Source organism: Emydura macquarii, unplaced genomic scaffold, assembly GCF_026122565.2.
Source record: "Emydura macquarii macquarii isolate MOO-44397 ecotype Brisbane River unplaced genomic scaffold, CSIRO-AGI_Emac_v2 contig_2975, whole genome shotgun sequence".
Lineage (NCBI taxonomy): Eukaryota > Metazoa > Chordata > Testudines > Chelidae > Emydura > Emydura macquarii.
In genome coordinates this window covers 4,576,590-4,591,026 of record NW_027133112.1, presented here as the reverse complement: position 1 = coordinate 4,591,026, position 14,437 = coordinate 4,576,590, and the positions used below count along the sequence as shown (strand labels likewise).

The following is a 14,437-nucleotide window of genomic DNA, read 5'->3' as shown; positions in this document are numbered from 1 at the left end:
TACCTCTTGCTCCCTTGGCTAATGAAGCCGTACATTGGTCACCTTGACAGTGACGAGGAGTGTTTTAATGAGAGGTTAAGCAGTTGCAGAATGGTTGTAGAATGTGCCTTTGGGCGTTTAAAGGGCAGATGGAGAAATCTCCTCACTAGGCTGGACATGAGTGAGAAGTACCTCCCTTCTGTGATATCTGCTTGCTGTGTTCTTCATAATGTGTGTGAAGCAATGAGTGAGTGGTTCCCCCAGGGTTGGGCTGTAGAGGCAGAAAGACTGGCTGCCAGTTAGCAGCAGCCAGATGCCAGTACTACGCTGAGACGTAACCGCGGAGCACTATGCATTAGGGAAGCTTTGAAAAACAGGTTCTGCAATGAGATGCCGGACTGATTTCTGTTCCTGTATGTTTTTTGCCTTTGGTATACCTCCCCCCAACAATATCTGTGCCCACCAAATCCTTCCTAAACAAGATATGATTTAATAAAGAAATGTGTTGAAATTATGCAAAACTTTATTTCTGAACATTTGAGTCATGGGGGAAAGAAAAGGGGGGGGGGGAGGAGTGTCCATTCACTGTATCAAAGGGTGGGGTGGTAGCTCGCTGGCCAGTTATCAGTGTGGCCGCGGCTTCTTTCTGTCCCTGTCCATGTTCTGTGACAAGGTAAGCCTCCATGCTCTTTGCTCTGTCTCTGCGGCTGCTGAGGCATTCATGAGCTCCGCAAACATGTCATCTCTGCTTTTTTTTCTTTCCCTCTTCCTAATCTGAGAGTCTGTCCACAGCATTTCTTAAGGGTCCGTCCAGTGCCAAGGTGTCTAGAGAATGAAAGAAAAGTAACAAGGTAGCCACAGTTAGCATAGTGAAGAAAATGAAACAAATGTAACAATTGAGATAATGACCCCCTGAAAAAATGTAGCAAATGATTACAGAGAAACAATGTACACAATGTTACCATTAAAAAGTTGCAAATGGTTTCCTTGATACAACGTAGCACACGATTCACTCTCTCTGCTTGTATTTTAAACCATTACAGAGAGGAACTGTGGACGGCATTGGGAGGAGCAGGCTATGCTTAAAACACATGAAGCCATGATGCAAGTTACCTTGATTGCTGAGAAGAATCCTACCGTGGAGGGAGGAACAAGGCAGCCCTCCCCTGGAAAGTTTTTCTAGGGATAACAGATTACATACATTAAAGTTTCCATGAGATATTAACTGATGATAAATTTAGCATTTCTCATCACATAAAAAAAAATTTCCCTGGGTAACCACCCAGTACAGTCAATTAAATGCCTGAGATCCCCTTCATGTCCCTCCTCCTGCCCCCATTTACAGAGACAAAAATGCTAATAAGAAAGAAAACTCACCAGATGTGTCTTCCCTGGGATCATTTGTGCTGTCCTGTGTGCTGATGGACTGCTCAGTGGTCAGGAATAAATCCTGACTGTCTGGGAGAATGGATGCCCCCCTCTCCTGCACCCTGCTCTTCTCAGCTTCCTCCTCCTCCTTGTCCACAGAGTCCTCATCATTGATCATGGACTGTGATCTACCAGAGGTATCGATGCTGCGGGGAGACACCATGGTGGGATCCCCACTGAGAATTGTGTGCACCTCATCATAGAACCTGCATTTTTTGGATGAGGAGCCAGAGCAGCTATTAGCTTCCCAGGCTCTCTGATAAGACTGGCACAGCTCCTTAATCTTCACGCGGCACTGCTGAGCATCCCTCTGGTGTCCCTTCTCCAGCATGCCCTGGGATATCTTTCCATAAATGTCCAGATTCCTTTTGCTGGCTCTGATCTGAGCCAGAACGGACTCCTCGCCGCATAGCCCCATGAGGTCTAAGACCTCTGGTCGACTCTATGCTGGAGCGCGTTTGTGCTTTGCAGTAGCCATGCCGAGAACAGTGACAAAGCTCTCTCCATGCTGGTGGCACAGGAAATTAAAATTCAAATCTTCCCGGGGCTTGAGGGGCGGGGACGTTTCCTGCTAGCGAGACCACTGAGCAGCACAACGTGACTGTCCAGAGCAGTCAAAACACGGCATTGTGGGATACAGTCTGTAGGTTAATTAATTCAAATTAAGTTCCATTGCATCTACACTGACACTAAATTGACTTAACAAATTTGAATTAGGCGCTACGCCTCATGCGGAGGTGGTCTTATTAAGTTGATTTTACAGGCACCTTAATTCGAATTAAGAGTGGTGCCAGTGTAGACGCAGGTGTAATTAAGTCGACTTAAGTCAGCAGTGTAGACAAGGCCTCAGTTAGTGTGTTTTTATAATGGGGGAAATGAACTGATGGGACTGTGTGGGCAAAGAGACTGGGACTGAGAACTAGTGGGGTGGGGAAAAGGAGGAGAGACAAGTCTGTGAGGAAGCAGGCTGCGGTGAGAGAACTGAGATCGGATGAGAAGCCCAGGGAGCTAAATTAGTTTTCTTCACTACACAACCTTGATTAATCCACAGAGCAAATCCCATGCACTGATTGAAGGTGGGGGTGTTGTGAGAAATATAGTATGTGATCATGTAATTAAAGATTGTACCATAATGCCGAATGCACGGTATATGTATAAATTGCTGCTTTTACACATGGGGTCTTCATAAGGTTTCAGAAAGACACCCAGAAGCAACAAATAGAATACAAACATTATATATTCCCAATTTTCATTTAGACCATAGTTTACTTCTTCACGTTACTTCTGGAACAGATCATGGCAAATGCTTTTTGTCGCACATAAAAACTTGAGATATGGAAGAAATATGTGAGAGAAAAAATAAATCTTGACCTTCTTGGCTGCTTTTCCCAATGCAGGACAAGCATTATTCCCCCAGTTATGAAGGGAATGTATCAAGGGCAAAGGCAGGCATCCAGAAAGTTGGCAAGCTGGTAAAGTGAAAGGCCTGTAATATCTATAGATCAAATTTTATAAAGACTGTATAAACTCGTATTAGTTCCCTTCCTTTCCTATTTTCATATAATAAATTGCCTTTGGAAAATGACTTGGGGAAAAAAGCAGTTATTAGTGAAACATTATTTAAAATACTCTTTTGAACAGTTACTGAGGACTACTTGCCTTTGTTTTATATTCTATTGCTTTAGGGAGCTGTGAGTCTTTTTTGTTTTAAACTGTCAACCAACCAACCATGCATTAAACATTTACTTATGCTCTGTGATTAGATGCCATGGTGATGGGCACCTTATAAATACTTAAATTGGATACACAGTGTTTGATAGGAAGAATGCTTTTTTTTTTTTTTTCCAGTCAGAAATAATATACTTATATGCCATATATCCATCATTCAGTATGTATCTTTCAGTATTCTAACTTACTGCAGTGAAAGCCTATGCTACCAAACAAGATAGACATATGCACTAACTCATATATGGAGCTGCAGAATATTGATCAGCTTTTGAGCAATCAAATTTTATTCACCTCAGAAAGCTAAATGTCAACCTTCCATGTTCAAGTACTCACACCGGAGCTGGTGTAATGTATATATAATGGGTTACCAGATATAGCAGAGGGACAGGATTCCCAAAGAAAGAAAACCTTTTAATAATGCCCTGGCACAATCAAGTAAATGAGCTGCACAAAGATTGATTGCAACCTTTTTACCTAGAATTATGCATACACTGTTATTTTGTAAATAAGAGGGCAAAAGCTACATTTCACCTGTGCACACAGTGAGTAAAACTTAGAGTAACGTTTTTTTTTATCTACAAATGTTGACTCTGATAAGGTCTGTGAAGTAAACAAAGGAATAATGTATGGTTTTCTAAATTTTCCTAATCCCATCTATTTGCAGTGTCTCCAGAAGTTGCTACTTCCTCTGAAAGATTCAATTGTCTCAGTGCCTTCAAGCCCTAGTCTTCAATATCAGAGCTGAGTATGTTCAATCAGAGAACACAAACTTACCATGTGGCATACAAGCACGTTTGAATTCTGAATATTTAGCATTGTATAGTCTCAGTGAATTGTTTGTGGGCAAACCGTGTATTAAAGAAAATCTCATCAAAATATGTCAAGTAAATTTGAACAAATAAATTGTAGGAAGCTGATATTTACCTGTGGACATTGTGCGAGAAGATACAGAGACTAAAATCATCAACTAAATTATTCACTGTGAATATTTGTCAGTTTTTTTATGACCACGTTTACAAGAACAGAAGACAGGTTTTCCAGTGTACTTTCGTTATCTCTACATCACAGTTCCTTCTGGTTTTAGGATGGCGAAGTTTTCAGATCTTTAGCTTATTGAGAACTGTGGAGGAAAAACTATACAAGTATCATGCTACATAAAGTGGCAATATTGTATAAATTGGCATTTTTAAATATTCATTCTCTGGCAGGTTTTGAAATATTTCATTCAAAACTGATATGTACTTTGGTCTTGGAAATGTGGATTTTCTCTAAATATCAATATGATTGTCATACAGTGGGTGCTTACTAATGAATAAGGATAATCTCAAGGGTTTTTCTTCAGAGGCCTATTGTCATAGAATTATGAGTCACATTTTCAGTTTATCTTTCTAGTCAGTCATTCACCTAACTGCAAGACTATGGATCAGTATTTCTATATAGCATTCTAGCAATCCATTTTTGTGCACTTATGACAGTTTTTATTCTGAAGACAGAAGACGGTAAATGTGACTTTGAAATACAGAAAACGTCAATCTACAAATCTGTGGGTAATAATACATTACTTACAGATTCCAGTTACAGTATCTGCAGATAGTTCAAGTTACAAATTTGGATCAGACACTGGTTGTATATAAATGCATTTAAAAAAATGTTAAAGTAACTAATGCACCTTTCCTAATTTATCTCATGTAGTGCCCAACATTTATACATAAACATTGGTTAAGAGCCTCAGCACCACTCCATCTGCTTTGTGTTGCTCTGAAAGCATAAGGCAGCCATAAGGAGAACTCCCCATGCCTGAGGGAATCTGTGTGGTATAAAGCCATTGTCTGTTTCTATGTCATCCCCATCTGGTTCCCTGGCACAGTGGATATTAATTTGAAAAAGGACAAGTAGTCACGGCATCACTAAAAGCTGGCAATCCTCAACTGCCACAGCAGTGACCGTTGCCTACCAGAATAAAATAAAGTAACCTTGAATCTGTTCTAATTTATGCTGGCCACTGGTATAATGGCAAGAAAGCCCCAAGATAGAATAAATGGAAAAGCCACCATTGGACATACTCTTTCTCAGAACATGGTTGGCACAGCCCAAGATTTACACTATTTTAAATGTTCACTTAATATACATGTGAGTCTAATAAAATTCATTTGGTGTTGGTACAAAAGAGGGTTTTTACACAAGGTTCTATATTTTCTGAGGAACCTCAGCAAGCCCCTGTCAACCCCAACTCTTCACAGTATGCAGAGTTAGCACCTGCAAAGACTCTTCATGATATCCAATAGCAGAAGGAATTACGCTGTGGAAACCAGAGTCCTCTGGATGAGAGGCTTACAAACTGTACAATACCTATTTTTTGTTTTAAACTACTCTTCTGACTAGCAACCTTTGGTTATAAGGGAGTTTAAAAGGGAGTGTTCAACCTAACGCTGATCTCTTTTTATATATTACCTGCAATAACTAAGAAGGTCCTCTGTGCTGGATAAATAATAAAGTCTCACTAAATGGCTGACAGTAGCACTGTAAAATCATTTATTCTCTTAATTACAATTAACAAACTAATCCTCATATTAATAACCCTCTTAGCTGAATCTAGCCGTATGCTGGGCTAATAGGACACACCTGTGACAATAGCAATAATCCAAATTATGCACTTCCCCCCACTGTGCAGCGTTGGAAAGAACAGTGCATACTTAGACTGCAGCTCCAAAGAAGTACAATTTGAGCATTAATCAATAGAATAGTTAAAGACTACTATTACTGCAATTTTGCCTAGAGAAGTATTGCTTTCAAGCCATGGTAAAATTGCTACACAGCTAGCCAGTGAAGCAAATATTTTGCTCATAGAGAAGTAAGAAAGCTAGTCTACAAAGATTGTCAGGATATTACAGACCTCGAGGCGCTTTATAAGAACAAAGAAGATGAAGAAAAACCGGCTGTATAACAACAGAAACCCTTTAGTACTTGTTAACAAATGTCGGCAAGATAGATTTAAGAGAATATGTATTAGCTCCGCTGAAAAATATATTGGGTGTGTTTTATGTCAGTTCCTTAATGACAATAATAGAAGTGTAAATAAATAGAGCACTAAGGAAATTCAATACATTTCTCAATAGCGCATTCAATCTAAGGGTCTTCCTTAAGTCTTTTCAAGTACTACTGATAAACCATCATTAATATACAAGAAAGGGAAGCTACAAATGAGATTTATGTAGCACTGAAATTCTTCTAAATGAAATAATGGATTTGTGGAAGGTTGCTTATGACATGGGTAATCTAATGCTTTTTGTGTAGAAAAGCTACCCAGTAAACCAGGATTCTGTCCAGTCAGACCACCCACTAGAGACTATGTTGGGATAGAGGACAGAGATTCTTTAACCACATAAAATATGTATTTTTAGAGAGGAAGTATTAAAAGAAAGATAGCTTTATATCTTCCTTTGTTCTGCTGGAGCCTTTATTATCAATTATTACCTCTCTAAATTGGGGGTAAACATTTCAATAGAGGTGTAAATACTCCAATTTTTGAAGAACTCACTAGATAAGATACATCTGCCAAATTGTAATCAAGCGGTTAAAATTTGGTTCCAAATTACTGAGGAGAAGGACTCACAGTCATAAGCAAAGTTAGTGGACAGGTATACAAAACCCACTTTGCAAACTTCTTAATTGTTTTACCTTAGAAATGGCAGATATTTTAGAATATGCCCAATTTAAAACAGTTTCAGAGAACAATTTTTAATTTTTTTTTTAATTTCCTTCCTTGAGTTTGATTTTGTGAACTGATATATCCATTTATTTGAGTGGCATTGTTTCATGACATTGGGATTAGAGTTTTGTAGACACAACATTGACAAGTGATAACTGCATCTAATAGAAAAAATGCCTCTTCAATGGAACTATTCGGACATGTACATTTATTCACATATGTAGATGATGATGCCCTTAGAGACTGATCCAAAACTCACAGATGTCAATGCTCATTAACTTCAATTGGGTTTGGATTAGGCTTTAATCTGTACTACAATTCAAGTTACCTCAGAAATTCACAGTTTGTGAGAGCAGTCAGGATTTTGTGAAGGAAAAGGGCTGTCTTTTTTGGGGGGGGGGGGAAGGGGCGGGGTGGAGAGGGTGCACTTTGGACCAATAGAAACCTGAAACTCCCTATTAGAACAATTAACTTGTATAATAAAAGTTAGGGGATATTAAAATAGATGTCGACAGGTCCTTCTACTGAAGATGTCCAAAATAAATATTTTACACTAAGCATGTTTAAGACTTGTACATGGATAATATGTTTTTAGTTTAAAAAAAAGCTAAAACTTATTTTATAGATAGTTGATTGGATCACTTGATACTGAATAGTGTCAGAATTTTTTTTTTTTTGTTACATGTCCTGAATTTCTAAGTAAAGACCATCAAAATTAATAGAATTGATTTCCTCTCTTACTGTCCCATTTTTTTTTCTCTTTAGGAACTGTAATATCCAGTGTATTCTTTTCCCTCTAGATTTACTATTACTCTTCCAGAGGAAAATAGTTTCTTCTGCACTAGAAAATTCATTCTGATTAAATTAAATGGTAACTCATAGCTGGAAGTGGTTAGTAAGTAATATGGTCATAAAGCATGCTGAGTTGATTTAATGTGCTAGGAATTAAAGTTCAACAAGGTGATTATGTCTGCAGACCCTGGAATACATCAGATCCAGAACATGTTGTATAAAGAGATCATTCTTTTCTTCCCCTACTGTGACATCTGGAGAGTACACAGTTCTAAAATACCCTATTGTCTCACTCTGCTCAGCAGAACTCAGCTCATTCTGCCATTATTTTGGCTCGACCTACACATCATTTAATTTGATCTTTTTTGCCACAGCTCTGCAACTTTGAAAGAAGTGCACACATGGCTTGGGTAGTCTGAATGCCTTTAACAACACACTATTATATGTATTTCTGTGAAATGCACAGTAAAAGTGAAAAAGGTATAAAAGCAACCATACTGAATCATAACAGATGTAAGTATTTATCTGTCAAAATCATAAAAAGTCACAGCAATTAGTGGCAGGGCCCAAGCATAATTTTTTTGGACCCAGTACAAACTTGTAACACAGGCGCCCTCCCACACACATACCACAATCACTCATCCCATACATACAACCTCATGAGCCATGAAAATTTTTCTCCTCATGGTAATGGGGGCTGCAGCCTGGGCCGGGCCTCTCAGGGCCTCTGGGCCCTGGTAAAGTGTACCCTTTCCTCCCCCCCCATGTGGGAGTCCTAATTAGTGGAGCCAAAATGTCTCCAATTAACCTCTGAAATACCTCACCAAAATTGTAATTAGTAGTTTCCCTTACATATCCCACAATTCTGATTTATTGTTCCTATATTTTTATTATTTATTTTTTATTCTGCAGTTTCATTTGCATATTTGAGATAAAAATATATATTAAAGAGTTTGATCTACCGGATGATCTGGACCTCTACATCCAGGGATATATATTGCCATCAAAAACAAAGGGCATTTCAAGTCTTTAGCAGTCAAATCAATTGTTAGCTATTAATGGCTACCTGGGATTTAACTGTTTTCCTAAGCATACTCAGCACAACTGTACTACTTTAAAAATCAAACTATTAGGTGTGAAACAAATGTATCTTTGTTTAGCTCCAATATAGACCAAATTTAAAAGTCCATAATTTTGCTGTAGGCATGCCCTTCTAGAGAGTATCAAAGGTTTTAGAAATATTAACAATATTTTGACAATGTGTTTTTTAGAAAAGAGTATGTTCTTGAAGATCTTTGTTTCTGTAGATAAACTGTGTTTCAGCTGGACAGCATTTATAGCATGGCTACTTCTTTATCTGAAAATAGACGATATTCAGTTGCCTTTTTTATGAGCCATATGGTACTCGCTGGACTGATTAGACTTCTGCTTCTGGCAGGTTGTTTCGCATGTGTTAATATAAGCTGTGTACATATGCAGGAGCACTCTACAGCCTCTCTGGCTTTATTGTGAACATGTCTGACAGATATTCTTGTGTCAAAATTCTACTTATGCTGCAGGTATAAGTCCTGCTATAAGGATGCTGCAGGTGATTATCCTGTGATGGGGGCTGACACTTTTGATGAGCTGCTGTAGAGCATATTGTATCTTGTGAAGTTTCCTATATTCTGCTTCTTTTTTCCTTTTCTTTTTGAGCTGGAGATATTAGCATAAAAAAATCTATACTATGCCCTAGCTTTTTTTAAACACAAAAAATAATTAATAAGTCCAAACTTTGAAGAGATTCACAAACCAGTAATTTATCCTCAACTCTTATAGGTAGCAATAAACATCATAAGAATTAAGAAAAGATACTCATAGGAACTAGTGCTCGCCCTCTTTCTACCTTACCCCAACGTTCAACAGATACAACTAGTTCAGACCAAGTGGGAGAAATAAGTACCCACGTTGAGAGCCCCTGATAAAGATTGCGCACACACAAAATCCGCCAACTTCTGCCAGTGTACTTTGGTGTAAGGGTGTGAAGAGAAAAAGATCCTATGAAAATATAACACCTGAGCCAAGGTTAAACCGTTTATCACTTACCCTTTGGACTGTGTATCTGCCCAGCAGTAAGTTGGACACTACAGAAGACTAACTTGTCATTAGCCCTGTGCACGTGAGAGTTGTCTACCTGTACCATAGGGCATAACCCAGGCAGGGAAGAAGGCTCCTCAAAGCTATTTCTGTCCCTGCAGAGGGTGGGTGGGATAGCATGCGGCAAGGACTCGGCGATGCCTTGGTTACACATCCCCAGTGTGCCAACCAGTGCAGCTATGCCAGCACACTGCATGCCATAAGATGTATTAGATAAAGGCCCAGTGCAATTTACTTCTGCCCCACTACAGAGGGAGATTGGAAGGTAGGTTGTGGCAATCCAAATCACAGTCTGCTTTAGGACTGCTTCTGGAGCAGCACAATCAATCAAAAAGTGGTGATCTTGTCCTAATTTGGGATTTTCTGGTTTTATTTTGATTTCGTGGTTATATTCTGTTTTATCAGAATGTGAAAAAAATCCTCTCAAATATCAGTCATCAAGGACAATTAACTAAATACTGTTATGCTAAGACTCTTACTCAAACAGTATTTATTGTGTGTTTTTATTACTATGGTGGAATATTTTTCACATCAACTTTCAGAAGAAGGAAGAATTTAGTTGTTCTAGGTATACTTGGTCCTGCCTCAGTGTACAAAGATGGATTGTCTGATCTCGTAAGGTCCCTTCCAGCCCTATATTTGTATGATTTTATTCCCATCTTTATTGGCTGGGTTGAGTCCTTCAAAAAAAAAAAAAAATTGCTAAAACCTGGGAGTCAGTGTGCAAGCAGGAAGTGATTACTGCATCAAGCACTCACTGGTCCATAGAGAAACATTTCCCTTCATCTCAAATCTCCATTACTGTGAAGAATGGCCACACCACACCTGAAGCAGAGAGGGGATGTTGTCTGGGCTTGCCGAAGGAAAGTAGCAGTGATTTATGGGTGTGGGGAAGAAGGTCAAAAACTGCTGAAAAAGGGTCATCTGTCCAACACTGACTCATCCCCTGGGAATGTAAGGGTGGAAAGTTTAAAAGGTGCAAGCTTGAGTGTTAGAAAGAAGCCCTTCTCCATGCAGCAGGTAACAGGCAAGGCAGCAGCAGCAGCAGGGAGCAGAAGATCCAGGAAACTTTAGGCAGCATAGTTCCATGTGGACGCAGGACGGGGAGAGACAGGAGGAGAGGAGAAGTGCCTCCCTTCTCCAGGGAAGGACAGGCAGGGTCAGGGTAGAAACAGTAGACAGGGAGATGAGTCAGCAAGTGAGATTGCTTGACAGGATCTCTGGGCATTGGGAGAGGGAGCGAGACGGGAGGGAGCTTGCTGTGGGTAGAGGTTGGGTTTCACTTTTTTCCTGCTGTGGGCAGGTTCAGGCTGGGAAGGATGTACCTTCACCAGGAGGGGGCGAAAACAAATGCTGCACTGGGCAGTCCGAAGGGGAATGAAGGGATGAATGGCGACCCAGAGATAGGATCACCACAACAGGGGCAAGGGGCTGTTACCAGGACAGGGGTTAGGGAAGCCCAGGATGGTATGTTGGATCATCCAAGGCAGCCTCATGGACTGAAGGATTGGGATGCTCCAGGGGAAGCAACCACAATGTGGGTGAATGGGCTGCATTTGCTAGTTGGACATTCAGCAGTGATTTGCTGCAAGTCGTCAGTGAGGTTTCTGAGGTTGTTTCAACAGCATTGTGTGGCTTCCAAAGTGTTTCCAGGCAAAATGCTCTAGGAGCAGAGGGGTAGTTTGCACCTCATTACGGTGTGTATAGCACAAACCCAGATCATCATTCCAGGAACAAAGGACTGGCCTGGGCATCAATGGAGGATCAATTGGACTCTCCAGTGAGTCACCTCCCTTTCCTCAGGGAGCTTGGAATCAGGAAGAGGTAATGCTCATGACTCAGGACATGGATGAGTCCATATAAGGAGACTGCCAATGGGGGGGCGGGAAGCCTGAGAGGGGAGAAGGAACATTATTAAAAGGGGAGACATTTTGCTCTCTCTTCCACCCCATCTAAAAACACCACCAAGCAACTGAAGTGCTGACTAAAGGGAAACCAGTCAGCCAGTGGTGAGAATCATGTAAGTTTGTAAGGTTGCTGAAAGTGTGAAGCTTAGTTTAGAATGTGTTTTGCTTGTGTTTATTTTGATCAAATCTGACTTGTTATGCTTTGATTTCTAATCACTTAAAATCTTTCTGTAGTTAATAAATGTGTTTGTTTTACCTAAAGCAGTGTGTTTGGTTTGAAGTGTGTTGGAGACTCCACTTGGAATAACAAGACTTAGGCATATCAATTTCTTTGTTAAATTGACAAATTTATATGAGTTTATATTGTTCAGTGGGCATAATGGAACATTGTAAAACGAAGGTTCTTAGGGCTGTATCTGGGACTTGGGGTATGTCTGGAGTCATTCTATTGCATAATCCAAAGAGTGGCTGGCTAAAAACACTCAGTCACTTGGTTGGGAGCTGCTTACAGGCTGGAGGTTGTGCATGAACATCCCAGGAGTGGAGGTTCTCACAGCCAAGCAAAGTAAAATGGGCTGCAAGAGTGAGGGACTGGGGTGACATAGCAATTCTCCAGTCCAGATTACTTCAGGGGAATGTCATACTCATGGGTTGTGTGGTATCCTGTTCAGCATTTGAAAAATTTAGTACAGTTTTGTACTGGGTAGTCATGCAGGCAGCTAGACTACACCAAGTAGTGCATTATTTAGATGACTTTTTGTTTATGGGATGAGTCAGGTCAGATGAGTGTGTTAACCTGTTGGACACTTTTCAGACCCTGGTCAGCAGTTGGGGGGTACCCCTAGAGGAAGAGAAAACAGAGGGCCCTTCCACTACGTGGACATACCTGGGGATTGGCCTGGACACAAGGGCTGGCATATTGTGTCTCCCTCACGGTAAGCTTCAGGAGCTATTGGGATTGCTCAAGAGAGCTGTAGAAGCCAAGAAACTCACACTACAATACCTACAGTCTATTACAGGGCACATGAACTTTACCTGCAGGGTTATTGCCTCGGGGTGGGCATTCTTTGGCCGGCTTATGGGGGCAACAGAGGGCATATCTAGGCCATACCATTATATACGAGTTACTAGAGAGATGAAGGAAGACTTGAAGATATGGGCATGGTTTTGAGTCAATTTAATTGGGTGTCATTATGGAGGGAGGAATGATTATTAGAGGTGGGTTTGAAAATCCATTTGGATGCTTCAGGGGGCCTGGGTTTCGGAATGTTTTTACTAAGGCAAATGATGTGCCCAGAAATGTCCTGCCATCTGGATACAAAATGGGGTAGTGCTTGACATGACTTTTCTGGAATTTTTACCCATTTTAATTGCAGTGGTTATTTGGGGACTAAAACTGGCTAATAAAAGGCATGTTTCTGGTGCGACAACATGCCAGTGGTATGTTATCATTCACCAAACTTCCAGATCACACAGGGTTATGAATTAGTGAGGGCATTTGTACTACAGTATTTAAGCCTTAACATCTGTTTTTCTTCCAAGCACACGCCCAGGGTGGATAACTGTTTAACAGATGCCTTGACTCGTTCTCAGTTTGAGAGATTTCAGGAGCTTGCATCAGGAACTAGCAATGAAACAGCAGCTGCTGCTGCTGAAGCTATGGAGCCTCAGCATATGATGATGTCAGTGGCATGGAGACCTTGGCTCCAGGCAAAAGGCTGAGCTATGAAATATGTTTTAATGAGTCCTTCCAATTTCAGAATCTGGAATGCTGGTCACTGATATGGCCCATCACAGAGGCACATGTGGCTCAGTACATGATCATTAACAATCCAGCTGCTGGTGTCCTCTACAATCCTGACATAGTGCAAGTGGCAACTGAGTTATTTCAGGAGGATGGGGTTCCCCTGTCAGACTTGGGGGCTGCCATATTTTGGCTGCTATAAAAAAAGCCATTGGAAGGTGTCTGGGAACCTGACTGAGTTTCTGGGGGAGGCAAGCAACCTAATTGTTGGTGCCTCCTTGCAGTGGCTGTCCAGTGGCAGGTACTCCATAGGGAAGGTATCCAGTGACCAGACAAATGGCCTGGTAAAGGATTTAAAAAGGAGGTGCTGGTTAAAAGAAAGGAATGGGAGAGGGTTCAGGCTCCTATGATTGATACGACAGGGAGCCAACCCCCTTTTTTATAACCCGCCTTAACCCTTCTACAAAGAGGGGTGGATGGTAAAGTCCTAGCCATGGGTTAGCTGGGAGACCTGGATGGAAAATGAAGGGGGGCTGGTGGAAACCCCATGTAGTTATTTGAATGAACATGGAGTTGCCTGCACTGCACTATTGTATCTGCCAGGGAGTTTCAGACATCTAATAATAAAGTTGTAGGCTGATTAAATCCATATCAGGTGTCTCCTGTCCTTCTTTCGGCATAGCTGGACAAAGAGATAATGGCCCCTCAATAATTACATTTGCAAGAAAATTCCAATATAGTTCTTAATTTTGTTCTTTCTATAATTTTGGTCTGCAAATTTGGCTAGGCCTTCAGATTCTTAGCTTTACTCTGACAGCTAAGAATTGTTCAGCAAACTTTTTAAAGATAAGTCAGACTGTTTTAAAGTGACACATCTTTAAACACTTACCATGATTTTAAATCTTGACTTGTGTCTTGCATCAATTTGTTTGCCTCAACTCAAAAATATCTTGCTACTATCCATGCAAGTTTATCATGTAGCTAAATATTCTTAGAAACTTATGCTCCTACTAC

General features: G+C 40.6%; 1 long non-coding RNA gene across 1 annotated transcript in view; it reads left to right on the top strand.

Moving 5' to 3' along the window:
* LOC137167705 (uncharacterized) overlaps nucleotides 1-4,101 on the top strand; it is a 33,584-nt gene extending 29,483 nt beyond the window's left edge. Inside the window, exon 3 of the long non-coding RNA XR_010924172.1 lies at nucleotides 3,800-4,101. This is a non-coding gene — a long non-coding RNA (uncharacterized lncRNA). The remainder of the gene's footprint in view (nucleotides 1-3,799) is intronic.
* Nucleotides 4,102-14,437: the final 10,336 nt, after the last annotated feature.